Below are 24789 nucleotides of genomic sequence, written 5' to 3'. Positions count from 1 at the left end.
TTCTTTTTCCCTCCTCCCGTTCTATTTATACACATCACAGTCCCAAGAATAACACAAGAAATTCTCCAAGTTTCCAAGAAGGGAAGATGGAGTGGAGGGCGCTCACCCTATCTCCAGTGGACAGCCCCTGGGCTACTCCTCTCCAGATGAGAAAATGCTCACTTCAGCCAACTGCAGAATGGTCCCCTTTATTTTCTTGGGTATCATTGGAGAATGAGTTCCTTCATGTAAGTGAAATTTCACTGTCACTCATTAGGATGGCTAATATCCAAATAAACAGAACAGAAAATAACAACTGGTGAGGACATTGGGAAATTGGAATCCTTGTACGTTGCTGGTGGGAACGTAAAATGGCGCCATTGCTGTAGAAAACAGTAATGACGTTCCTCAAAAACTTAACCCTAAAATTACCATATGATCTAGCAATTATGCTTCAGAGTATGTTCCCAAAAGAAATGAAAGCAGGCACTGATATGGCATGGCTCTGGGTCCCCACCCAACTCTCACCTTGAATTGTAATCCCCACATGTCCAGGGAGGGACCTGGTAGGAGGAGGTGATTGGATCATGGAACCAGTTTCCCCCATGTTGTTCTCATGATAGTAAGTTCTCACGAGATTCGATGGTATTATAAGGGGCTTTCCCTTCACTCACACTCTCTCCTGCCGCCTTGTGAAGAAGGTGCCTGCTTGCCCTTTGCCTTCCACTATGACCATAAGTTTCTTGAGGCTTCCCCAGCCATGGGGAACTGTAAGTCAATTAAGCCTCTTTTGTTTATAGATTACCCAGTCTCAGGTAAGGTATCAGGCAGTATCTTTACAGCAGTGTAAAAATGGACTAATACAGGGACTCAAACAGATACTTGTACTTCCACATTTCTAACAGCTAAACTGTGGAAGCAACTTAAGTGTCCACTGATAGACCAATGCAGAAACACAATGTGGAACATACATACAGTGGAATAGAGTTCAGCCTTAAAAGAGAAGGTCATTCTTTTTTTTTTTTTTTTTTTGAGACAGAATCTTGCTCTGTCACCCAGGCTGGAGTGCAGTGGCGCTATCTTGGCTCACTGCAACCTCTGCCTCCTGGGTTCACGCCATTCTCCTGCCTCAGCTTCCCGAGTGGCTGGGACTACAAGCGCCCGCCACCATGCCCGGCTAATTTTTTTTTGCATTTTTGGTAGAGACGGGGTTTCACTGTGTTAGCCAGGATGGTCTCGATCTCCTGACCTCGTGATCCACCCGCCTCGGCCTCCCAAAGTGCTGGGATTACAGGCGTGAGCCACTGCGCCCAGCCTTTTTTTCATGACTTTAATACTGTAAGGAATGGCACAGCTCCAAATCCTCACAAATATACCTCATTCTTCGTAGTATATGTTTCTCTGCCTTATGAAACTGTATGCTCCTCAAGTCCAAATTAATTCCAACGTCACCTTGGTTGGTCCCACACTGACCTCTAGCCTAAATTAATCACTCTCTCCTCAGGAGATTCAGCATATTTGTTTCTACTTTGGATGACCTTTGCATAAGGAACCAACCGGCTGTTTGCTCAGAAGGAGGCTGTGGCAGCATAGGCACTTACACTGTCATATTCAACACACTAAATTCTAGACACCTGCCTGGCTGTCTCTTCTGCTACAAGATCAAGTCTTATTTAGTTTTCTGTCCCAGTGTCTAGCACAGTGCCTTGAATGGGGAGACACTCAGCCATCATTTACTAAATTGAAATGAATTGTTGAGAATGCATTGCAGATGCACCTGAATTGGGAGTTACCAAAAAGAGAGAGAAGAGGAAATTGTACTGGAGCCAATGATAAATTTAATGTAATTCATAGTTATGAACACAGAGATCGTGTCAGCATGTGAAACTCTAGTGAATGAATTAGGGCAGCAGTCCCCAACCTTTTGGGGACCAGGGACCGGTTTCATGGAAGACAATTTTTCCATGGACCAGAGGTGGGGAAGATGAAACTGTTCCACCTCAGATCATCAGGCATTAGATTCCCACACAGAGCACGCAACCTAGATCCCTCACATGCGCAGTTCACAATAGGATTCCTGCTCCTATGAGAATCTAATGCTGCCGCTGATCTGACAGGAGGCGGAGCTCAGGCAACAATGCTGGCTCACCAGCCGCTCACCTCCTGCTGTGCTGCCGGTTCCTAACAGGCCACAGGCGGGTACCTTCACAGAAGAAACAACCTGGGCCCCTCGCCTATTGTTGGTGTGTCCCTTCCCACAGTCACACCCTCTTTCTTGTACCTGTCCCTGGGAGGAAAACACAAGGTGTCAGTAAGTTTGAAATTTCCCGGCCAGGCGCGGTGGCTCAGGCCTGTTATCCCAGCACTTTGGGAGGCCGAGGCGGGCGGATCACGAGGTGAGGAGATCGAGACCATCCTGGCTAACACAGTGAAACCCCCGTCTCCACTAAAAATACAAAAAATTCTCCGGGCGTGGTGGTGGGCGCCTATAGTCCCAGCTACTCCGGAGCCTGAGGCAGGAGAATGGCGTGAGCCCAGGAGGCAGAGCTTGCAGTGAGCAGAGATTGTGCCACTGCACTCCAGCCTGGGCGACAGAGCAAGACTCCGTCTCAAAAAAAAAAAAAAAAAAAAGAAATTTCCCATCCATGAGTTTTTCATTTTTCCATCTTCTTGGTGCAGGGAATTCCAAGTATTTAAGAAAGCAAAATGAGGCTGGGTGCAGTGGCTCACGCCTGGAATCAATCCCAGCATGTTGAGAGGCCGAGGCTGGTGTATCACTTGAGGCCAGGAGTTCAAGATCAGCCTGGCCAAAATGGCGAAACCCTGTCTCTAATAAAAAATACAAAAATTAGCTGGGCATGGTGGTACGTGCCTGTAGTCCCAGCTACTGGGGAAGCTGAGGCAGGAGAATCCCCTCCTCCTTAAACCCAGGAGACGGAGGCTGCAGTGAGCCTAGATGGTGCCACTGCACTCCAACCTGGCGACAGAGCGAGACCCTGTCTCAAAACAAAACAAAACAACAAAAAAAAATTCCGTACACATCTCTTTTGTACTGCATGCATACAGATGGATGGATGGATGGACGGACAAGTATTTTACTTTGAATAATTCAAAAGAAGTATTACCTCTGTTGCCGAGCACGGTGGCTCACACCTGTAATCCCAGCACTTTGGGAGGCCGAGGTGGGCGGATCAGAAGTTCAGGAGTTTGAGACCAGCCTGGCCAATATGGTGAAACCCCATCTCTACTAAAAATACAAAAATTAGCTGGGCGTGGTGGCGGGCGCCTGTAGTCCCAGCTACTCAGGAGGCTGTGGCAGAATTGCTGGAACCCGGAAGGCAGAAGTTGCAGTGAGCAGGGATCATGCCACTGCACTCCAGCCTGGGCGACAAAGCGAGACTGTCTTAAACCAAAAAAAAAAAAAAAAAAAGAAGTATTGCCTTTCTTATATCTCCCACAGTCCAGAATGCTGTAGCTCCATTTCTAGGCTAAACAGAAAGATGGGTCTTCCTGAAAAAATGATTTAAAAATAATTTCTTTTTAGGGCTGAGCATGGTGGCTCACACCTGTAATGTCAGCATTCTGGGAGGCAGACCAGCCTGGGCAACAAAGCAAGACCCCTTCTCTACAAAGTAAATACATAAATAAATTAGCTGAGCATGGTGGTACACACCTGTAGTTCCAGCTACTCCAGAGGCTGACGTAGGAGGATCGCTTGGGTCCTGGAGTTTGACACTGCAGTGAACTACGATCACACTACTGCACTCCAGCCTGACAGCCTGGCTCCTCCCTAGTATTTCTAACGTGCATCCAAAGTCAAGAACTACTGCATATAAACAGTTCTGCAGCTTGTATTTTTGTTTTGTTTTTGTTTTTCTAACAATATGTCTTATAGATCCTTGCATAGGAATATATGAGTGCTCTCTTTGTATTTTTTTTATTTTTTATTTATTTATTTATTTATTTATTTATTTATTTATTTATTTTTGAGACGGAGTCTCGCTCTGTCGCCCAGGCTGGAGTGCAGTGGCGCAATCTCGGCTCACTGCAAGCTCCGCCTCCCGGGTTCACGCCATTCTCCTGCCTCAGCCTCTCCGAGTAGCTGGGACTACAGGCACCCACCACCACGCCTGGCTAATTTTTTTTTTGTATTTTTTAGTAGAGATGGGGTTTCACCGTGGTCTCGATCTCCTGACCTCGTGATCCGCCCGCCTTGGCCTCCCAAAGTGCTGGGATTACAAGCGTGAGCCACTGCGCCCGGCCTGAGTGCTCTCTTTTTAATAGCTGCATAGTATTCCACCAGATGTTAGAGTATGAAGGCATTTATGGACATCAGATAGTTCTCTTTTTTTCTGAGATGAAGTCTCACTCTCTTGCCCAAGCTGGAGTGCAGTGGCACAATCTCGGCTCACTGGAACGTCCACCTCCCGAGTTCAAGCGATTCTCCTGCCTCAGCCTCCCGAGTAGCTGGGACTACAGGCATGCACCACCGTGTCCGGCTAATTTTTTTTTTTTAGATGGAGTCTCGCTCTGTCGCCCAGGCTGGAGTGCAGTGGCGCGATCTCGGCTCACTGCAAGCTCCGCCTCCCGGGTTCATGCCATTCTCCTGCCTCAGCCTCTCCGGGTAGCTGGGACTACAGGCGCCTGCCACCACGCCCGGCTAATTTTTTGTATTTTTAGTAGAGACGGGGTTTCACCATGGTCTCGATCTCCTGACCTCGTGATCTGGCCGCCTCGGCCTCCCACAGTGCTGGGATTACAAGCGTGAGCCACCATGCCCGGCCTAATTTTTTTTTTTTTTTTAGTAGAGACGGGGTTTCACTATGTTGGCCAGGCTGATCTTGAACTCCTGACTTCATGATCCGCCCGCCTCAGCCTCCCAAAGTGCTGGGATTACAGGCATGAGCCACCACACCTGGCCTGATAATTTTCAATATTTTGCTCTCACAAGAAATGCTGAAACAAATCACCTTTTATATCTATTGTTTTGCACATATGTATGTACAGCTGTTAAAGTCCTACAAATACCATTGCTGGGTGAAATAATAAGATCACTTGTAATTTTGCTAAATATTTATAAGTTTGCTATTTAGTTAACTACTTGTAATTTTGCTAAATCTTCCATGATAAACATTTGATAGACATTATTAAATTGTGCTATGAGGTTTAATTTTTTTTCATGACAAATCAGATACGAACAATCAGAGTTTGCAAGTCCTGATTACACAGAGACATTAATCATGGATCATGCAAACTCCAATTATCATGTTCTATCTGCCCTCCATAACGAGGAACAGGTAAGGATTATCCCACCTGATGATAGGATTAAATTATTAATCCAGGTTTATAAAAAGTTTTTAGAGTGACAAAGTGTGATTTTATTTTAGAGACACATATGTGAAGACATGATTACTGTGTTTGGTTTAAATTTCAAAAAGTGACAAGAGATTGCAGAAGTGGATCGTTTGTCATTCATTGTTACGGTTACAGTGTCTTTCCTGATAGGGCTGGTTGGCGGCTCAGTTTCTTGTTCTTTCTTGTCATTAAAGAGTTTTGTTCTCAGAAAGGAAATAATCTGTGCTCTTTGATGTGGTTCAGAAAAAAGAGACCAACACCACATTTTAAAACTCTTTGTGGCAGATCGTCCACAAGCAGCTCTTTAAGAGAAGCAGCTCACAGAGCTTTGGCTCAAACAAGAGAATTTTTTAGAGAACATGGAGAATGTCTGACTCTGGAAGAATTTCCTCAAGAAAACACAAAAGCAAAGAATGGAAAATGCAAACACAATTATTCTTCCTCTGATGGGAATAACTTTCCAGCTCAAATGAATATTTATTTGTTTTTGTGTGTGTGAGAGACAGGGTCTCACTCTGTCACCCAGGCTGGAGAGCAGTGGCACGATCTTGGCTCACTGCAAACTCCACCTCCCAGGTTCAAGCAATTCTGCCACAGCCTCCCGAGTAGCTGGGACTACAGGCACCCGCCACCATGCCCAGCTAATTTTTGTATTTTTAGTATAGACAGAGTTTCACTGTGTTGGCCAGGCTGGTCTCAAACTCCTGGCCTCAAGTCACCTGCTTGCCTTGGCCTCCCAAAGTGCTGGGATTACAAGCATGAACCATCTCCCCCGGCCTCAAGTCAGTCTTAACTTTGAGGCTATGCCAGAAGCTGAAGACAGTAAATCAAGCACTAAATTAGAAACACACTCTTCAGATGGGCACAGTTGCTCATGCCTGTAATCCTAATGCTTTGGGAGGCCAAGGCCAGAGGATCGCTTGAGTCCAGGAGTTTGAGACCAGCCTGGGTGACACAGAGTGTAGAGACCCCATCTCTACAAAATAAATAAATAAATAAATAAAAAGTAAAAAAAAAAAAAAATCAGCTGGATGTGGTGGTTCCCTCCTGTAGTCTCAACTACTTGGGAGGACTGCTTGAGCCCAGAAGTTTGAGGCTGCAGTGAATTATGATCGTACCACAGTACTCCAGCCTGGGTGACAGAGCCAGACCTTGTCTCTGAAAAAATAAATAAATAAAAAGAAACATCCTCTTGTACAAAAAAGTGTTTTGCTTTAGAGCAAAAATAGACACCATTTGGACGTTTCCACGTTTATATACGATTGAGGATTCCACTCTATGTCTCTCTTCTCCTTCCTTCTTGAATTCTCCTTTCTCCTCCTCCTCTGAGAGAGAGACAACAGACAGACACAAAGACAGATACATGGAGATACAGAGGGAAACAGAACAGATCTTCTGGCATGACATGTTTTTAAAATAGCTGTCAGGATGTGCTGAGAGAAATGGACCATCATAAAACAGATCATTTTTATGTCAAACGAGTGTTACGATACGTTTATATTTCTGTTTTTTTTTTTTTTTTTGAGGCAGAGTTTCACTCTTTCACCCAGGCTAGAGTGAACTGGCCTGATCTCGGCTCGGTGCAACTTCTGCTACCTGCGTTCAAGCAGGTAGCAGAGGTTGCCTCCTGAGTAGCCTCAGCCTCAGCCTCAGCCTCCCAAGTATCTGGGACTACAGGCATGTGCCACCATGCCTGACAAATTTTGGTATTTTTAGTAGAGCTGGGGTTTCGCCATGTTGGCCAGGCTGGTCTCGAACTCCTGACCTCGGGTGATCCACCTGCCTCAGCCTCCCAAAGTGCTAGGATTACAGGCATGAGACACCATGCCCGGCCAGATATTCATATATATATATATACACACACACACACATATATACACACACATATATATACATATAAACACACATGTATATACACACACACACATATATACATATATATACACACACACACATATATATATATATTTTTTTTTTTTTTGAGATGAAGTCTTGCTCTGTCGCCTAGGCTAGAGTACAGTGGTACGATCTTGGCTCACTGCAACCTCCACCTCCCGGGTTCAAGCAATTCTCCTGCCTCAGCCTGCCGAGTGGCTAGAATTACAGGCACATGCTACCCTACCAGGCTAATTTTTGCATTTTTAGTAGAGGCGGTGGTTCACAATGTTGGCCAGGCTGGTCTTGAACTCCTGACCTCAAATGATCCACCTGCCTCGGCCTCCCAAAGTGTTGGGATTACAGGCGTGAGCCACCGTGCCCGGCCTCCTATATTTCTTGAAGAAATTTGAGCATCAGCCTTTGAATTGTATCAGTTGAAGTTCTGTGATAGAAAGCAATAGAAATTGACTCATGAATCTAAGCCAAAAAAGGTTATTTCAGTGACACTGAGAAGCTCACAAAATTAAAAGCAGGAACCAGGACAGGTCTGGGAACCATAGTGGCAGAGGCCTGTAGAAGCTTCTGTTGAGGATCTTGCTATCTAATGATTTATTCAAATTCCCAGGAAAAGTAATCTGATTGCATTAGCTTGACCACGTGCCTACCTCTTTTTTTTTATTATTATTATTTATTTATTTATTTATTTATTTTTTGAGACGGAGTCTCTCTCTGTCGCCCAGGCTGGAGTGCAGTGGCACGATCTCGGCTCACTGCAAGCTCTGCCTCCCGGGTTCACGCCATTCTCCTGCCTCAGCCTCTCCGAGTAGCTGGGACTACAGGCGCCCGCCACAACGCCCGGCTAATTTTTTGTATTTTTAGTAGAGACGGGGTTTCACCGTGGTCTCGATCTCCTGACCTCGTGATCCGGCCGCCTCGGCCTCCCAAAGCGCTGGGATTACAAGCGTGAGCCACCGCGCCCGGCCGACCACGTGCCTACCTCTTGTGATCAGGGGCTGAGTCTGACACCAGCAAGGGGAGAGGGAAGTTGAGAAATATGATGGCCAGACTGCAAATGCTGCCCCCCAAATCACTCAGTAATTTATAACCATACATATTGGATCTGGGTAAATAAAAGTGTTATATTGAGATGCTGATCACAGCTATGACTTTGCTCTTCATGAAAATGGGTAGAGGCTGGGTGCAATAGTTCATGCCTGGAATCCCAGCACTTTGGGAGGCCAAGGTGGGGGTATCGCATGAGGCCAGGAGTTCAAAACCAACCTGGCCAAATTGGCGAAAGCCCATCTCTAATAAGAATACAAAAAATTAGCCAAGCCTGGTTGCACACGCCTATAATCCCAGCTACTAGAGAGGCTGGCACACGAGAATCACTTGAACCCAGGAGGCAGAGGTTGCAGTGAGCCAAGATTGTGCTACTATACTCCAGCCTGGGCGACAGAGCAAGACTTTGTCTCAAAAAATAAAAAGGAAAAGAAAATGGGTAGAAATCTTGATTAGGATTAGACCTGGACAAAGATATTTCCAAAAGTCCCTTGTGAAACTGAAAAGTAATAAACATGTTTCAGTCTTCAGACTGTGTCTATCATTTTTTAAAGTGTTTAAAAAGTAATGTGCCAATCTTTGTACTCCTGTGTTCACAGTAGTACTACTCACAATAGCCAAAGGATAGAAGCAACTCAAGCGCCCCTTGTTTCTTCCATTCATGAATGAATAAACAAAATGTAGTGCGTACATACAATGGAACATTCAGCCTTAAAAAGGAAGGAAATTCTGACACATGCTCCAACATTGATGAACCTGGGAGACATGACGCTAAGTGAAATAAGCCAGACACAGAAAGACAAAGAGTGCACGACTGCACTTGTATGTGGTATCTATGATAAAATAGTCAAATTCATAGAATCAAAGAGTGGAATGGTGGTTGCCAGGGACTTGAGTAGGAGGCAGTGGGGAATTATCGTTTGATGGGTACAGAGTTTCATTTCAGTCGTTGTTGTTTTTTTGTTTTTTGTTTTTTGTTTTTTTTGAGACAGAGTCTTGCTCTGTTGTCTAGGCTGGAGTTCAGTAGCGACATCTCGGTTCACTGTAACCTCCACCTCCCAGGTTCAAGCGATTATTTTGCCTCAGCCTCCAGAGTAGCTGGGATGACAAGCGTGCGCCACCATGCCCAGCTAATTTTTGCACTTTTAGTAGAGACGGGCGTTTTGCCATGTTGGCCAGGCTGGTCTCAAACTCCTGATCTCAAGTGATCTGCCCACCTCGGCCTCTCAAAGTGCTGGGATTATAGGCGTGAGCCACTGGGCCTGGCCACATTTTTTTTTTTTTAAGGCAGTGGGCAATAGTAGAGATGCCTGCAGCACAGCTAAGGAGGGTGAAAAAGGAGGTGGGAGGACTATTGTCAGACAGCCTTCCTATACCACGGATTTCTGCAATGGATTGGCTTGGCTGATTCCAAGTATCATAGTTGGTCATTCTTTAATTTATAGAATAAAAAATCCATGAGTTCTAAAGGAACATTTCGAAGCCAGGAAAAGACTTTTATTTTATGTATGTTACAAGTCTATCTAGCTGGTAATCCAAAGCCCTCCTGCATTGACACGGGCTTTCCTCTCTTGAGTTGCTCTGCAGAGCCCAGGAAAATAATAAAACCTTTATGACCAAGAGTACTATTTCATTTCCTTTCTAAACGAAACCCATGAAAGGCCACCCATGCTGGCTGGTGTGGATGCAAGCGAAACTTAACTGTGAATTGAAGCAACTATATTTCTTCTGCCTCTATGTTGAAAAAGCAAACAAAAAAAGAATAAAACAATAATGAATATAATTTAAATATACAGCAACTACTGGTTTTCATCTTAATAATTTACAATTGATGAAGCTGGGAGATTAGCTATTGGTTTTTCATGTGGTTAGTTTCAAAATATGACTTATCCTCTCCAGGCCGTGGCTTTCCGGCTGGTTCAATTTACTTCCCCCAGTTCTTTGGCCCCTCTTCTGCACAAATGCCCTCCCAGCCCTCAAAGGCCCTCCCCGCTTCTGAAACGATCTCCCACAACCATCAAGATTCTTTCTAGGCCGGGCGCGGTGGCTCACGCCTGTAATCCCAAGCACTTTGGGAGGCCGAGGTGGGCGAATCGCCTGAGGTCGGGAGTTTGAAACCAGCCTGACCCACACAGAGAAACCCCATCTCTACTAAACACACAAAATTAGCCAGGCTTGGTGGCACATGCCTATAATCCCAGCTACTTGGGAAGCCTGAAGCAGGAGAATTGCTTGAACCTGGGAGGTGGAGGTTGCAGTGAGCCGAGATCGCACCATTGTACTCCAACCTGGGCAACAAGAGCAAAACTCCGTCTCAAAAAAAAAAAAAGATTCTTTCTAGAAAGACTTCTATAGAAAATCTTTTCTAGGCTGGGCATAGTGGCTCACACCTGTAATCCCAGCACTTTAGGAGGCCAAGGCGGGCAGATCACTTGAGCCCAGGAGTTTGAAACCAGCCTGGGAAACATAGCAAAACCCTGTCTCTTCAAAAAATCCAAAAATATTAGCCAGGCATGGTGGTGCTCACCTGTGGTCCTGGCTTCTTGGGAGGCTGAGGTAGAAGTATTACCTGAGCCTAGGAGGTCGAGGCTGCAGTGACCTCCAATTATTGTGTCACTGCACTCCAGCCTGGGTGACAGAGTGAGACCCTGTCTCAAAACAAAAACAAAAACAGAAAAAACACACAAAAATCTTTTCTGGAAAGTCTTCTTGGACCTCTTCAGATCTCTTCCTCCAGTGAATTCTGTAACACTAATTACTTTTTCCCCCCATGATACATAGGGCTTTGGGCTATGAAAGTATAATTTTCAAAAAGATAAAAGCCTGACTCTCATACAAATGTAGAATGAACACATGTCAATTATGTATGTAACTAATTCACAAGGGTGCCAGGAGGATGTAAAACTAGTTCAAAGGAGAATTCAAAGAACAGAGCTCTATGTAGTCAGACAGGAAAGGCAGCCAAAAATAAGCTTTTTTTTGAGATAGTCTCGCTCTGTCGTCCAGGCTGGAGTGCAGTGGCACAATCTTGGCTCACTGCAACCTCCACCTCCTGGGTTCAAGCGATTCTTCTGCCTCAGCCTCCTGAGTAGCTGGGACTACAGATGTGTGCCACCACACCCAGCTAATTTTTGTATTTTTAGTAGAGACGGGGTTTCACCATATTGGCCAGGCTGGTCTTGAACGCCTAGGCTCAGGTGATCCGCCTGCCTCAGCCTCTCAAAATGCTGGGATTACAGGCATGAGCCACCACGCCCAGCCAAGAATAAATTTTCTAAATCACAGGCAAAATTGGTTAATGTCTTAACAGGCAATAGAACGGTAACCTTCTGAGTTATCTTGGATACTCTTGGAAATCTACTAGTTAACATGTAACTTGAGAGAATCTGAGCCTTCGTCATTAGTAAATAGCAAGAAAACAAAAGTGTATCTCCCAGTATTAAATAATCCTTGGGCGGGCTCTGGGCTAGATATGCTCCAGTATGATATTGAAATCTCCCAGTATTAAATAATCCTTGGGCGGGCTCTGGGCTAGCTATGTTCCGGCATGATATTGAAAGATATGCAGGAGTCCTTTCAGCTTATATCCAGGTTTTTGGATAATTTGCCTTCACTGGGTCAATCACCCCGTTTGATAAGAGGAAATACAAGTCTTGAGAGATTAGTTTACTTGATCACACAATTGGTAGGAGCTGAGCTAGAACATGAAACTAAGTCAGTGTGGTTATAGCTTATACTTCTCCAAATGCATACTAAAGGGTTACAGACCCGCAGCCAGTGGAGTTAGCAGAGAACACGTCTCACTTGTGTGTGCACATGGGAATCCAGGGGATATGAAATTTTTTTTAACCAGGGGATAAAAAATTGTTTGTTTGTTTTTTTGAGACAAGGTCTTGCTCTGTCACCCAGGCTGGAATACAGTGGTGTAATCACAGCTTGCTGCAACCTAGACTTCTGGGGCTCAAGCAATCCTTCCACCTCAGCCTCCTGAGTAGCTGGTACTACAGGCATGCACCACCATGCCCAGCTTATTTTTTTATTTCTTGTGGAGATGGGGTCTCAGTATGTTGCCCAGGCTGGTCCCAAACTCTTGGGCTCCAGCCACCCTCCCGCCTCAGCCTCCAAAAAGCTGGGATTACAGGTGTGAACCACCATGCCTGACCGACAAATGCTTATTGATTGTTGTGAAAGTCCAGTGGCCGGCCAGGCGAGGTGGCTCACGCTTGTAATCCCAGCACTTTGGGAGGCCGAGGCCGGCGGATCCCGAGGTCAGGAGATCGAGACCACGGTGAAACCCCGTCTCTACTAAAAATACAAAAAAAAAAAAAAAATTAGCCGGGCGTGATGGCGGGCGCCTGTAGTCCCAACTACTCGGAGAGGCTGAGGCAGGAGAATTGCGTGAACCCAGGAGGTGGAGCTTGCAGTGAGCCGAGATTGCGCCACTGCACTCCAGCCTGGGCCTGGGCGACAGAGTGAGACTCCATCTCAAAAAAAAAAAAAAAAAAGTCAGTCCAGTGGCCTAGCTAGACTACCTTTCAATACCACTGGTGAGAAACAACAGCTTAGTAACTAGCCGATCTTAGGTGCCATTTAGCAAAAGAGTTAAATGACGGTATGTTTTATTTTATTGGCTAGATTATAATTTTGAGGCCAGGTGTTTGAGACCACGTATTTGGAATTCACGCTTACCCAGTATTTGTTGAGTACCATCTGTGGCAGATTACATTCCTTTTTTTTTTTTTTTTTTTTTTTTTGGCTGGAGTGCAATGGCACAATCTCGGCTCACTGCAACCTCTGCCTCCTGGATTCAAGCGATTCTCCTGCCTCAGCCTCCCACGTAGCCAGGATTGCAGGCATGTGCCGCCACGCCTGGCTAATTTTGTAGTTTTAGTAGAGACGGGATTTCCCCATGTTGGTCAAGCTGGTCTTGAACTCCCAACCTCAGGTGATCCGCCCACCTTGACCTCCCAAAGTGCTGGGGTTACAAGTGTGAGCCACTTCACCCAGCAGATTATATTTTTTAAAGGTAGCCACACCTACATATTTATCCCACCTCACATGCTCTTCCTACAGTGGGAATGACACCCTTTCCAGGGAAAGGAAACCCGGGTTCCCCCACTGCTTGTATCTGAGCAGTGATTGCTCTAAGGGAACACAGCAGAAGTGATGCAGTGATGCTCCCTGATTTGTGAGGCTAGGTAGTAACCATGAGGGAGGAAAATAGGGTTTAGACAAAGGGAAACTAAGGCAGATTCACACTGACTTCCTGGAACTAAATCAAAAGGAAAACCCCAACTTTCCATACCTAAGTAATGAAAGGACAGGAGGCTCCTCCCTTTGCAAACCCTGCCCTCTTTTTTCTGTGATAGATGAAAAATCAAAAGTACCTCTGATTGGTTGCTTTTTGCAACCAATCAGCCTGACTGTGGGCCACTACTTCGTATACATAGAGTGTAACCAAGTATGTCTGAAATAATCCGTGAGTTCTTGGTCTCGCTGACTTCAAGAATGAAGCCATGGACCCTCGCGGTGAGTGTTACAGTTCTTAAAGATGATATGTCCGGAGTTTGTTCCTTCAGATGTTCAGAGGTGTCCAAAGTTTGCTCCTTCTGGTGGGTTCGTGGTCTAGCTGACTTCAGGAATGAAGCTGCAGACCTTCATTGTGGGTGTTACAGCTCTTAAAGGCAGTGCATCTGGAATTGTTCATTCCTTCCAGTGGGTGGTCTTGCTGGCTTCAGGAGTGAAGCTGCAGACCTTCGCAGTGAGTGTTACCATTCACAAGGGCAGCAAAGACTCAAAGAGTGTGCAGCAGCAAGATTTATTGCAAAGAGCAAAACAACAATACTTACACACTGCACAAGGGGACCCAAGCAATTGCCACTGCTTGCTCTTGCAGCCTGCTTTTATTCCCTTATCTGGCCCCACCCACATCCTGCTGATTGGTCCACTTTACAGAGAGCTGATTGGCCCATTTTACAGAGAGCTGATTGGCCTGTTTTGACAGGGTGCTGATTGGTGCATTTACAAACCCTAAGCTAGACACAGAGTGCTGATTGGTGCATTTACAATCCTCTAGCTAGACAATAAAGTTATGCAAGTCCCCACCAGATTAGCTAGACATGGAGCACTGCCCCTGGGGGAGGTGGGTGAGTCCCATGGAGAATTCCAGGGCGGTGTGGTAGGACCGGCAATGCTGGGGGACCCCGCGCACCCTCTGTAGCTGCTGGCCCTGATGCTAAGCCCCTCACGGCCAGGGTGCTAAGCCCCTCACTGCCTGGGGCCGGCAGCGCCAGCCTGTGGGGCCCGCGGAGCCTGCGCCCGCTCGGAACTCATGCTGGCCCTCGAGCACCACGCGCAGCCCTGGCTCCCGCCTGTGCCTTTCCCTCCCACACCTCCCCGCAAGCAGAGGGAGCCGGCTCCAGCCTCAGCCAGGCCAGAGAGGGGTTCCCACAGTGCAGTGGCAGGCTGAAGGGCTCCTCGAGCGTGGCCAGAGTGGACGCTGAGGCCGAGGAGGCGCCGAGAGCAAGCAAGGGCTGCTAGCACGTTGTCACCTTTCACAAGGAACCAATGGAAAACCTTTACAGGGTATTTAAACCCCAAAAAATTCCGTAAAGGGGCTCTTGAGCCCCTATGCTGAGCCGGTTCCCACCTTGTGGAGTGTGCTTTTGTTTTCATTTGCTTTTGTTGCTTCATTCTTTCCTTGCTTTGTGTGTTTTGTCCAGTTCTCTGTTCAAAACGCCAAGAACCTGGACACCCTCCACCAGTAACCAAACGGTTATAGTATCACCTGGTTCTCTATCTTTTCCTCTCTCCAGATGCTTGCCCTTTGAACCTAACCACCACATTGTGAGGAAGCCCACTTGGAGAGACTCTGTGGATGTTCTGTTCAACGTCCTTGGGCCCCCAGCCAGGAGCTCCATGTGATGAACCCCAGACGTGGGAGTGAACAGGGCTTCAGATTATTTCAGCCCACACCCTTCAAGTCTTTCCACGGAGGCCCAGACATCGTGGAGCAGAGGTCAGTTACCCCTGCTGTACCCTCTCTAAATTCCTAACCCACAGAAACCAAGACAGATAATAAAGGACTTTAGTTTTGTTTCAAGCTACAATGTTTTGGAGTCACTTCTTCCGCAGCAATAGGTAATTAATACACCAGCTATGTTCTTGGCAGTTTGGCATTGCTGGTTTAACTTTTCATCCGCAGTTCAAATGTAAGCGTCGAGGTTTTTTAATTTCAACTTCGCCAAGCCATGAATTTGACCCTTGCCAGGAGCAGGGGCTCACGTCTGTAATTGCAGCACTTTGGCAGGCTGAGGCGTGAGGATAGCTTGAGCTCAGAAGTTCAAGACCAGCCCGGGCAACATAGCAAGGCCCCTACCTACAAAAAAAAAAAAAATTAGCCTGGCCTGGTGGCATGTGCCTGTAATCCCAGCTACTTGGGAGACTGAGGTGGGTGATTTGTTTGAGCCAGGAAGCTGTGTTCATGCCACTGCACTCCAGCCTGAATGACAAAGAGAGACCTTGTCCAAAAAATAAAAAATAAAATAACAACAACAACAACAACAAAAAAATTCTGCTAAATGACATTTCAGCAACTGTTCCAGCCAACGCATAATGACATTTTATAGGGAACTGCTTTGCTAGAGGGGAGACATACACACTTGTAGCATTATGAAGGTCTCCAGAGGTATCCCTTTAAGCTCTCAATGGCCAACCGTGCTTCTTTATGTTTTCCCAAGGCTCTGAGCTCAGAAATTCCCAGCCTGTGAAGTATGAGAGTTTCCCAAGTCTTCTGCCAAAGAACCTCAGTTCAGGAGAAAAATAAACTCAAGAGTCCTCTGATCAAACCAGTCTTTATTGCAGTCTGACTTGGAGCTTTTGGCCTTAGTGGCAAAGAAGGTGATTAAGTAGTTTTCCCAGGAATAGGCCTAATTCAGCTAAAGTGGACTTTCAGGAATATTCTGTTTAAGAGCATGAGCACATAATACTGCAAAGAGCTGCTTTTTTTCTGTTTTGTTTTTGTTTTTGAGACAGGCATCTCACTATGTTCCCCTGGCTGGCCTCAAACTCCTAGGCTCAAGAGATTTTCCGAGTAGCTGGGACTTCAGGTGTGCACCACTGCACACGGCCCTAATCCCATTTTACTTACCCATGTGTTTATTTACTGTCTCCCCCACTAGGATGTTGTATTAGTCTGTTTTCACCCTGCTGATAAAGGCATACCTGAGACTGGGCAATTTACAAAACAAAGAAGTTTAATGGACTTACAGTTCCACGTGGCTGGGGAATCATGTTGGAAGGCAAGGAGGAGCAAGTCACGCCTTACATGGATGACAGCAGGAAAAGAGAGCTTGTGCAGGGGAACTCCTCTTTATAAAACCATCGATCTCATGAGACTTAATCACTATCACAAGAACAGCAGGGGAAGAGTTGTCCCCATGATTCAATTACCTCCCACCAGGTCCCTCCCACAACACGTGGGAATTCAAGATGAGATTAGGGTGGGGACACAGCCAAACCATATCAGATGTGAACTGCATGCCAACAGGAACCTCTGTGTTTTCACTTATGTATCTCTGGTGCCAAGAGGCTATCAAATAATAAGGGCTGAATAAATAAATGATCCATTTTCACATACTTTTAGGTCATTGTGTAAACATGCTACTGCTACTACTACTAATAATAATATCAATAATACCAACGTGGGCAACATAGCAAGACCTCACCCCTACGGAAAAATAAAAAACATTAGCCAGGTGTGGTGGCACATGCCTGTGGTCCCAGTTACATGGGAGGCTGAGGTGAGAGGATTGCTTGAGTCCAGGAGGTTGAGGCTGCAGTGAGCTGTGATCGCACCACTGTACTCCAGCCTGCATGACAGAGCAAGACCCTGTCTCAAAATTAATAATAATATCAACAGTAACAACTGTTTCATATGGTTAAAATAAAGAGATGGTCAAAAGTATGATTTCATGAATCACACAGCTTATTGCCATACAAAGTTTTTTTCTTTATCAAAACGCTAAACGGGGAAAAATAAAAATCTCACAGAGGCCGGACGCAGCTCACACCTGTAATCCCAGCACTTTGGGAGGCTGAAGCAGGCAGATCACCTGAGGTCAGGAGTTCGAGACCAGCCTGGCCAACATGGTGAAACCCTACCTCTACTAAAAATACAAAAATTAGCCAGGCATGGTGGTGGGCACCTGTAATCCCAACTACTCAGGAGGCTGAGGCAGGAGAATAGCTTGATCCTGGTAGGTGGAGGTTGCAGTGAGTCAAGATCACACCATTGCACTCAGCCTGGGTAACAAGAGTGAGACGCTGTCTAAAAAAAAAAAAAAAAAAAATTACACTTGATAGATGAAGTACATTAAAAAAAAATTACACTTGATAGACGAAGTCATATAGTGAGTAAGTTCCAACTTCGAGTCCAATTGTTAAAATGGAGTTGCCCAATTAGGATGGAGGCAGTCTTCTGTGGATGCAAAGTCTAATCAATTTTGAGGTGTAACTTTTTTTTTTTTTTTTTTTTTGTGATGTCGTTTCGCGCTGTTACCCCGGCTGGCGTGGGCGTGGGTGCGAGCTGTGCTCGCGGCAAGCTCCGCCTCCCGGGTTCACACCATCCTCCTGCCTCAGCCTCTCCGAGTAGCTGGGACTACAGGCGCCCGCCACCACGCCCGGCTAATTTTTTGTATTTTTAGTAGAGACGGGGTTTCATCATGGTCTCGATCTCCTGACCTCGTGATCCGCCCGCCTCGGCCTCCCAAAGTGCTGGGATTACAAGCGTGAGCCACCGCGCCCGGCCGAGGTGTAACTTTCTAGGAGAGGTTCTAGGAAGAGATGGCTTGACCAATGCAGCAGAGATCCATGACAACACATAGGCCCCTCAGTGCTGGGGGCGGGGACAGTTATTCTCACAGTTATTCTATGTAGATATTACTACTCTGCCCATTCTACAGTAAAGAAGTCGAGCTTTAGAGATAGTACAAGTTGGATATTCCTAATCTGAAGATCGGAAATTTGAAATGCTCTAAAATTTGAAACTTTTTGAGACTGACAATGCTCAAAGGAAATGCTCATTGGAGCATTTTGTATTTTGGATTAATGATGCTCAAGTGGTATAATGGAAATATTCTAAAACCCAAAAAAATCTCTAAAATCTGAGACATTTCTGGTTTCAAGCATTTCAGATAAGGGATGCTCAATCTGTATTTATTTTTCCTCAAGTCACATGATTGCAAGCAGAACTAAGCTCAGGCCTGACTCCAAAGCCGGTTTTCTTTTCTTTTAATTTCTTTCTTTTCTTTTAGATGGGATCTCCCTGTGTTGCTCAGGCTGGTCTCGAACTCCTGAGCCCAAGCGTGCATCAGCCTCCCTGTAGCTGTGATTACAGGCATGAGTCACCACTCCTGGTAAAGCCTATTTTCTTAAAGTCATACAATGCTGTCTCCCTGCCTAAAAAACAGTTTGGAAATCACTGCTCTGGACAGAGAAGCCATTAATCTTTGTTGGTTGATGATGAAGCACTGTACTTGGCAATGGCAGTACCATGTGATCTAGCTCTGGTTGTATTAATCCTTTTTTTTTTTTTTTTTTTTTAGACAGAAGTCTCGCTCTTGTCCCCCAGACTGGAGTGCGATGGCGCTATCTCGGCTCACTGCAACGTCTGCCTCCCGGGTTCAAGCGATTCTCCTGCCTCAGCCTCCTGAGTAGCTGGGATTACAGGCGCCTGCCACCACACCTGGCTAATTTTTGTATTTTTAGTAGAGACGGCGTTTCACCATGTTGGCCAGGCTGGTCTCCAACTCCTGACCTCACGTGATCTGCCTGTCTTGGCCTCCCAAAGTGCTGGGATTACAGGTGTGAACGCCCGGCCACATCTGATACTTTGAATTTTCCATCTGCCCAGCCGAAAAGGGGGAGGGGTTTGCAGTAGTCTCTGGTGCATTTGTTACTTAGGTGTGGAAAGTTGGGGTTTTCCTTTTGATTTAGTTCTAGGCAGTCAGCATTAATCGGCCTTGGGTTCCCTGACTCCAGACCCTGTTCTTCTGCCTCAGGACCAGGCAACTAGAGGCCACTGCTACAGACCCAAACCCTCTGGAATTATTTAAGATATCCAACCCTAAGCTGTTGACTCTGCCTGGCCTGGCCTTTCTCGAGGAAACTCCCGTACATGCCCTGGCTTCGGCTTTCCCCTCACTCCCACTTCCATCTCCTGACCAAAACCTGGAGCTTCTCCTGTGGCCCTGTGCGGCAGGGTATGCCCCCTTCTCTCAGGAAATCTCTCAGATAAAAGCCATCTGTGAATGACATTGGCCTCTCTGTGCCATCACTCAACCATGTCCACAAATTCTAATCCCACAGGTACAAATTTCAAAACACGGGACACCTGAGTTAATTGGGGGAGAAGCTGATTTAGGAGGCTTCCTGCAGAACTGAGTTGATGGTTTCCAAAACTCCTCTTTTATTCTACCACAGTAATACCTTCATAGTGATATGCACTCATTTATCTGTTTCAGCTCAACTTGGAACCTGTAAACTCTGAAATAAGATATTAAAATCAGTTTTGTAAATATGGAACTATACCCATCAAAGTATTTCCTACTCTATTTCTTGCCTTATTCAACATCTTCTTGTTGATTGATTCATGTAACTGCCAAAGCCCAGAGTATTTCAGGAGCAGAGACTCCTTAGTTTCCAGAAATATTTTTCTCATTGTTCCCAGTAATAAAATTTTAGTGGCGGCTGGGCACGGTGGCTCACGCCTGTAATCCCAGAACTTTGGGAGGCCAAGGAAGGCAGATCACTTTAGATCAGGAGTTCGAGACCAGCCTGGCCAACATGGCGAAACCCCATCTCTGCTAAAAATACAAAAAATTAACCAGGCATGGTGGCGCATGCTTGTAATCCCAGTTAGGAGGCTGAGGCAGGTGAATCACTTGAACCCAGGAGAGGCAGAGGTTGCAGTGAGCCGAGATCACACCACTGCACTTCAGCCCGGGTGACAGAGTGAAACACTGTCTCAAAAAATATATCTATATATATTTATTGGAGCACACAGGCACCCAGAGTAAACATTATATTCGCTGACCTCCCTGGCAGCCATGTGTGGCCATATGGCTGAGTTCTGACCAATAGGATGGATGGGTGCAAAGTCCATGTGGCTCACAACCCATCTCTTCTCTCTTCCTCATTGTCCCTTCTTTTTTTTTTGAGATGGAGTCTCGCTCTGTCACCCAGGCTGGAGTGCAGTGGCGCGATCTCGGCTCACTGCAGGCTCCACCTCCCAGGTTCACGCCATTATCCTGCCTCAGCCTCCTGAGTAGCTGGGACTATAGGTGCCTGCCACCACACCCGGCTAATTTCATTGTCCCTTCTTGCATCCTGGATGCTGGGAATGCTGATGCCACCACATCGGACCATAAGGACTGGTTCCTGAAAACTTCTGGGAGCAGATTGCTTATGCTTCAATTTGTCATCTTGTTAAACAACTGTTAGCTGGGGTTTTCTGCCACTCGCAGAAAAGCCAAATCATTACTAATTCAGTGGCAAATGGTGTAAGTGAAGCAAGCACTCGAGGTGGCAGTGAGTGACAAAATTAATAACTACATGGCTTAGCTGAGATTGCATCCTAAGGACAAGAAAAGCAATAGTAATAATGGCTTGCTTTTTATAGTGCTTTATAATTTTAACATACTTTCAAATGCTTTCTCTCTTTTGATTCTCATAATAACCTCCTTGGCCAGAGAAATAACAGGACTTTGGTGCTGTTGTCCAAGCTGAAAGCCGTCCTCTTCGGCCCTGAGGACACAGCTTTTTCTGCCATAGCCCACTGTCTCCACTGGCTCAATTGGCCAATTAGTGGCATGGTAGAGGGCTGAGATGTTACTTTTTAGGTTCCAATAAAATTCGCAAGTTGCTTTCAATTCTCCTTATAATGATGATAAAGTCAAAGCTCAGAGGAACTGAACGATGGCCTTAAAATTTATATTTTGAAGCCCTAACTCCCAATGTGAATGTAGTTGGAGATTGGCCCTCTTTAAAGAGGTAATTATGGTTAAATGAGGTTACAAGGGCGGGACTTAAGGCAATAAGACTGGTGTGCTGAAAAAAAGAGGAAGAGGCTGGCCGCAGTGCCTCACGGCTGTAATCTCAGCACTTTGGGCATCCAAGGCAGGGGTATGAGACCAGCTTGGGCAACATGGTGAAACCCTGTCTCTACAAAAAATTTAAAAATTAGTGTAGGGGGGTGCCAGGCGTGGTGGTTTACACCTGTAATCCCAGCACTTTGGGAGGCCAAGGCGGGCAGATCACCTGAGGTCAGGAGTTCGAGACCAACATGGCGAAACCCCATCTCCACTAAAAATACAAAAATAAGTGGGGCATAGTGGCATACACTTGTAATCCCAGCTACTTGGGAGGCTGAGGTGGGAAGATTGCTTGAGTCCAGGAGTTTGAGGTTACAGCGAGCAATGATTGGGCCACAACAGTCTAGTCTGGCAACAGAGTGAGACACCATTTATAAAAAAAGAAAAATAAAATTTTGAAAATAATATAAGAACAAAACATTAATAATTCCACCAGTGTCAGCAGATAGAGACCTAGGCCTCTCAACTTCCAATCCAAGATCTTTCCAGCAGCCCAATCTGCTTCCTTGAAGGTGTAAAGATAGGCCTCCCACCGTCCCAAATCCGCATCCCGTCATTTAGATGTTTAGGGGCTGATAGCATCCTATGTGTAGGCATGAACACAAACACATGCTTAATTTTGAACTATTATTAATCAGAAAAATAGTTTTTTTATAGAAATAATTGTAATCAAGGTGTGTTTGAAAGTCAATAAATTTGTCAAAATAAATGGAAAAGAAACCATGGGGGAAATCACAAGAAGATACCACTTCATACCCATTAGGGTGACTATAATTTTTTAAAATGGGAAATAAGTGTTATTGAGCATGTGGAAAAATCAGAGCCCTCAGACATTGCTGGTAGGGATGAAAAATGCTGCAGCCACTGTGGAAAACAGTATGGCAGTTCCTCAAAAAGTTAAACATAGAATTGCCATGAACCAGTGGTTTCACTCCCAGGTATATACCCAAAAGAACTGATAACAGAAACTCAAACAATTATTTTACATGAATGTTCACAGCATTATTTACAGTGGCCAAAAGGCTAAAACAACCCAAATATCCATCAACTGTCGACTTACTGGATAATCACAATGTGATATATCCATACAATGGAATATTACTTATCTATAAAAAGCTACAAAGTGCTGGGCACAGCGGCTCACACCTGTAATCCTAGCATTTTGGGAGGCTGGAGCGAGAGATCACAAGGTCAGGAGTTCGAGACCAGCCTGACCAACATAGTGAAACCCTGTCTCTACTAAAAATACAAAAATTAGGCCGGGCGTGGTGGCTCACGCTTGTAATCCCAGCACTTTGGGAGGCCGAGGCGGGCGGATCACGAGGTCAGGAGATCGAGATCACGGTGAAACCCCGTCTCTACTAAAAATACAAAAAATTAGCCGGGCGTGGTGGCGGGCGCCTGTAGTCCCAGCTACTCGGAGAGGCTGAGGCAGGAGAATGGCGTGAACCCGGGAGGCGGAGCTTGCAGTGAGCCGAGATTGCGCCACTGCACTCCAGCCTGGGCGACAGAGCGAGACTCCGTCTCAAAAAATAATAATAATAATAAAAAATAAAAATAAAATAAAAATAAAATAAAAATACAAAAATTAGCCGGGCATGGTAGTGCGCGCCTATAGTCCCAGCTACTTGGGAGGCTGAGGCAGGAGATTCACTTGAACCCGGGAGGCAGAGGTTGTGGTAAGCCAAGATCGTACCACTGCACTCCAACCTGGGCAACAGGGTGAGACTCCATCTCAAAAAAAAAAAAAAAAAAAGATACAAAGAGGCCAGCGTGGTGGCTTACGCCTGTAATCCTAGCACTTTGGTAGGCCAAGGTGGATGGATCACTTGAGGTCAGGAGTTCAAGACCAGCCTGGCCAATATGGTGAAACCCTGTTTCCACTAAAAATATAAAAATTAGCCGGGCATGGTGGCACACGCCTGTAATCCCAGCTACTCCAGTGGCTGAGGCAGGAGAATTGCTTGAACCAGGGAGGTGGTGGTTGCAGTGAGCCAAGAGTATGCCACTGCACTCCAGTCTGAGCGACAGAGTGAGACTTCACCTAAAAACAAACAAACAACCACCAAAAAAAACAAGTAAAAAAAAAGGTACAAAGAATTGATACATGTTACAATGTGGATCAACCTTGAAAACATACTAAATGAAAGAATACAGGTACAAAGGTCACATGTCATATGATTCCATTTACATGAAATGTCTAGAATAGGCAAATCCATAGAGACAAAAAGAAGATTGATGATACAGAGTGTCAGTTTGCAAGATGAAAAAGTTCTGGAGATTTTGGGCCAAGTGAGGTGGCTCCTGCCTGTAATTCCAGCACTTTGGGAGGCCAAGGCAAGCAGATTGCTTGAGCCCAGGCGTTCAAGACCAGCCTGGCCATCACAGCAAGACCCCATCTCTATTAAAAATAATAATTTTAAACAAGTCCTGGAGATCTGTTTGACAACAATAAGAACATACTTAATATACTTAACACTTGGTTAAGATGGTAAATTTTGTTGTATTTTTTCATCACAATGTTTTTAAAAAGTATGAAACCTAGACTTTGCCCTCTGTGTGGCCCCAATTTCTTGGGGGTAAATGGCAAGTAATTTAGTACTATTTACAAACTACTTTCATATACATGATATATCAGGTGCTCCAGGCAGTCCTTGAGATAGATAGAATAATCCCTCTATATCCATGGGGGTTGGTTCCCGGACCCCCGAGGATACCAAAATTCACAGAAGCTCAAGTCCTTTAAATAAAATGGCATAGGACAGGCGTGGTAGCTCATGCCTGTAATTCCAGCATTTTGGGAGGCCCAGGCGAGCGAATCACCTGAGGTCAGGAGTTTGAGACCAGCATGACCAACACAGTGAAACCCCGTCTCTACAAAAAATACAAAAAAATTAGTGGGCCTGGTGGCATGTGCCTGTAGTCCCAGCTATTCAGGAGGCTGAGGCAGGAGAATCGCTTGAAACTGGGAGGCGGAGATTGCAGTGAGCCGAGATCGTGTCACTGCAGTCCAGCCTGAGTGACAGAATGAGACTCCACCTCAAAAAAAAAAAAAAAAAAGCATGGTAATTTGTATATAACCTATGCATATCCTCCCCTATACTTTAAATCATCTCTAAATTACTTATAATATTTAATACAATGTAAATGCTATATAAATAGTCATTATACTGCATTGTTTAGAGAACGAGGATAAGGAAAGAAGTCTGTATCTGTTCAGCACAGACACAACCATTCTTTTCTTTTTTTCTGAAAAAAAAATTTTTTTTTTTTTTTGAGACAGAGTTTCACTCTTGTTGCCCAGGCTGGAGTGCAGTGGTGTGATCTTAGCTTACTGTAACCTCCGCCACCCAGGTTCAAGCAA

General features: G+C 45.5%; 1 long non-coding RNA gene and 1 other non-coding gene across 2 annotated transcripts; one reads left to right on the top strand and one right to left on the bottom strand.

The window, feature by feature from the left end:
- Window positions 1-32: 32 nt before the first annotated feature.
- LOC116468072 (uncharacterized) lies at window positions 33-21203 on the top strand. Its single transcript, XR_004247981.1, has 3 exons — window positions 33-227; window positions 18588-18689; window positions 21024-21203. It is a non-coding gene; the product is annotated as an uncharacterized LOC116468072 (long non-coding RNA).
- Window positions 5166-5299, bottom strand: LOC116470043 (U8 small nucleolar RNA). The gene has a single exon (XR_004248474.1). It is a non-coding gene; the product is annotated as a U8 small nucleolar RNA (small nucleolar RNA).
- Window positions 21204-24789: the final 3586 nt, after the last annotated feature.

This window comes from Hylobates moloch, unplaced genomic scaffold (assembly GCF_009828535.3).
Source record: "Hylobates moloch isolate HMO894 unplaced genomic scaffold, HMol_V3 SCAFFOLD_5, whole genome shotgun sequence".
NCBI classification, from domain to species: domain Eukaryota; kingdom Metazoa; phylum Chordata; class Mammalia; order Primates; family Hylobatidae; genus Hylobates; species Hylobates moloch.
Note: the sequence above shows the minus strand (reverse complement) of the source record. Positions and strands in the feature narration are given on the sequence as shown.